This window comes from Echinops telfairi, unplaced genomic scaffold, assembly GCF_000313985.2.
Source record: "Echinops telfairi isolate 266 unplaced genomic scaffold, ASM31398v2 ScPeMD7_7472;HRSCAF=8510, whole genome shotgun sequence".
Taxonomy (NCBI): domain Eukaryota; kingdom Metazoa; phylum Chordata; class Mammalia; order Afrosoricida; family Tenrecidae; genus Echinops; species Echinops telfairi.
The window spans coordinates 3,215,729-3,219,416 of NW_022111376.1; positions in this window are offsets into that span (position 1 = coordinate 3,215,729).

The window sequence follows — 3,688 nt, forward strand, 5'->3', positions numbered from 1 at the left end:
CCCCCGCCTTGTCACCTGCTTCCCTGGAGAACCTTCTCCAACTCACTCATCATTACACACTTTACTCTCCAATGTCTGCCTGTGTCATGGAGGGCAAGCGCTAGAGGAAGACAGGTGCCGTCACCCCACAGAGGCACAGGAGTGCTTTGTCCCGTGAGTCCAGCGGACAGAGGCCATAGGATGGGCACGCGGAATCAGGCAGCTATGGGGAAGCACTGTGAGGTGAAGTCCAGGGGCTGCCACCCAAGGGCCCAACCCGAAAATGGGGCAGGCCACAGTAAAGAAAGACCCTGGCCTGTGTCCTCCGGGGAGAAGGGGTGCTGGGGAAGGCTTTCAAACAGCAGCCTGCCAACAAGGTCTTCTCTTTTGAAGGCTCGGCCTGTGGTCAGGTGGGAGACGGACCAATCTGGCCAGGGAGAGGGCAGATTCTGGGAAACATGTCTGGCACTCCCCTAGGGGCGCGGAGGGGCGGGCAGCACTGGAATAACACAAAGGGGCTGCCAAAGCAGCTACCTACTGTTTTCCCTGGCCTCGGGACTATATAGAGAACCAAATCTTTTAGTTGCCAGAGGCAGGAGTAGTTTTCTTTTTCTGAAAAGAGGTCGGGAGCCTATTTTCCAAGGGAACCCATCTATGTCTGCGCTAAGGTACTGGGCCTGGGGAAGAATGGGGTGCTACGGAGCTATTGGAGGAAGGTGGAATTGCCAGGGCTTGGTCAGGACTATATTGGCGTAGGCAGGAGAGGAAGGGCATCAAGGATCATAACAGCCCCCCTCTAGAGCCTGCCAGGCTTATTCTTAACCCGTTACGCTCCGTGTTGGCACTCCTGTTGTACAGACAGTTGAAACAGGTTCAAGTGCTCCAAGGCAGGGAGACAAACAGCCTTTTCAGCCAGGGGAGATGGAGATGGGATTCCAACCTTTTCCCTAGTGGTGATAAGACTGCGACTAAGGAGAAGGAGCGGGACCTACCCCTTCTCCAGGGATGTCCAGAGCAAGTTCTACAAGGCATTTTCAGGGATGTGGGCAGGCAGGTGACAAGAATGTTCCAAGTGCAACCAGACGTCTTTGCCACTCAGGTGCCAATGATTAGATCCATGAAGACTCTTCCACACCCCAACTTGTGGAGACAGCAATTTCCTTTCACCCAGTTCTCATCTTTTCCTCAGTCATATGGCTACACATCCTGCCACTTTCTTAGTGTCTTGTGCTGGGGCTTCCTGCCCACGGTTCTCTGAGCTCTTTTTAAAAGATCAGCTTGAGAGGAATTACTAAGAGGTAGAAGAAGGGTGAGTGTGATGGTGGGGCAGGAGGAAGGAAAAAGGAAACAGAGGAAAGATCTAGGAAGCAAAGCTATGGATAGAGGTATAAGGATAGTGGTTTACATATGCTAATATATTAACCCATAAAAATAGAGGTATTGACCCATGTACATATACATTTATATGGCAATACTCTGAGGTAGTGGACAGACTTCGGGTCTCTGCTCATGCCCTCCTTCAATGCAAGAACACTTTGTTCTAACAACCTGGCATTCTGTGTTGCCCACCCTCTCTCCATGATCGCTGAAGACAAAATGGGTGCATAACCAAATGTGGTGAAGAAAGCAGATGGTGCCTGGCTATCAAAAGATATAGTGTCTGGGAGTCTTAAAGGCTTGAAGTGAAACAAGCGGACATCTAGCTGAGAAGCAACAAGCTCACGTGGAAGAAGCACACCAGCCTGCGTGCTCATGAGGTGTCGACAGGATTGGGTAACAGGCATCAGAAGACCCAAAACAAAGAAACAAACATATTATTGAGAAGGAGGTGGGTCTCATAGCACAGACCCAAAACCCATCTGTAGACACTGGGACATCCTCTCACAAATGGGTCACAAGGAAGAGGGTGTAGTACAGCACCAAGGAAACACACAATATTCCTTTGGTTCCTCGAGGCTTCCTCACCCCCCACTATCATGACCCCAGTCCTGCCCTTCACTGTGGGCTAGGCCGGAGCATGTGCACAGGCACAGATAAAACATAGGAGCTACTGACACATGGAATCTAGGAACTGGAATAGGAGTAGTGATACCAGAAAGATAGGGCAAAGTTGGGGAGAGGAAGGGAGGAAGGGAGAACCAATCGCAATGATGATTGCATCCCCCCCCCCAGGGGGACAAACAATAGAGACCGTGGGCGGGGGCGGGGGGGTGGGGAGGGAGACAGCAGTCAGTGTAAGATGAAAGAATAATTGTTTATCATTTATCAAGGGGTCATGAAAGTGGGGGTGGGGAGGACGGAGGGGAAAAAAGAGGAGCTGATACCAAGGGCTCAAATAGAAAGTAAATGTTTAGAAAATAACGATGGTAACATATGTACATATATGCCTGGTACAATTGATACATGGATTGTTATAAGAGCTATAAAAGCCTCCAATAAAGTTATATTTGAATAATAATAATAATATAAAGATGAGCTGGTGGAGTGGTATGACTTTGGGACTCTGTCATACAAAGCTACAGAGTCACAATGGGCACACGACCACGAGAACCCGAGACTTCCTCACACGATTGACAGAAAAGCAAAATGAGTGCTCCCATCTCAAGTTATTGGGGAAAACATCACTCCCATTTGAAACCCATCCTTGGTGCTGCTGCTGTTGCTGCTGCTGCTGCCCCCAAATCCCACATTGTACTGCCCTGGAGTCAATTTGGACTCACAGTGACCCTCTAGGACAGGGTAGAGCTGGCCCCTTTGGACTGCGGGGCTGTAACTCTTTTTCTTTCTTTCTTTAATTAGTTGGGCTTTAATATAGATAAGCCTATCATTCCATATTTCAATCACATCAAGTAGCATTGTCCAATTGCTACCGCCATCCGTTTCCAAGCATTCTTTTTCTACATGGACCCCTTGAGATCTTCTCCCTTTTACCACCAACCACTGCACACCCCATCCCCCTGAACGGCCAATTCTACTTGTTGTCCCGACAGGTTAATCAAATCTGGGTTTCATATGCTGCAGAACGGAAAAGCATATAACACAGCTTCAAGAAGGTGACCTCCAATAACGCAACGCCTCTGAGATATACTCTAATAATGCAAACAAACAAAACCCGAAGGAAACAATACGAACCGAAAATACAGAAGATGTTAGAGACCAGTTCAGGTCCAGCCATCATCATATGAGGGAGCTACTGACAAAGATTTAACTATGCAGGTTATATTTATGCCTCTGATCTTCTATACTCCTCTCTCCCAAGTAGTCTATTTAGTGACCACTCTCCTCCACACCTCAATTTTAGAAAGGGAGACTTCTCTGGAGGCTTGACATCTCACTTACATGGCTGTCTGTTTGCAGACAGGGCCTTTAAGACCCAGACACTATTTTCTCTGATAGTCTGGCACCATCTAGATTTTTCACCACCTTTTGCTATAGCACTGTATCTTCTGGGTCCCCTTCCTGAGGGCTAGGATTGAGCAGGGCCATGATGTTAGAATTAATTGTTCTTAAGTTTAAGCTAAGATGTATTGTGAGCCCAAAACTCATTCCTGGATCTACGCTTTTTTCCCCCATCTTAATTTCATTTAACTCAGGAGTTAATAAATATGTCTTATCCTTCGAAAGTTCAATCATGTCAATCAGAATTGTACAATTGCTTCCATCATCAGTCTCGAAACATACTTTTCCTTCCTGGACTCCTTGACATCAT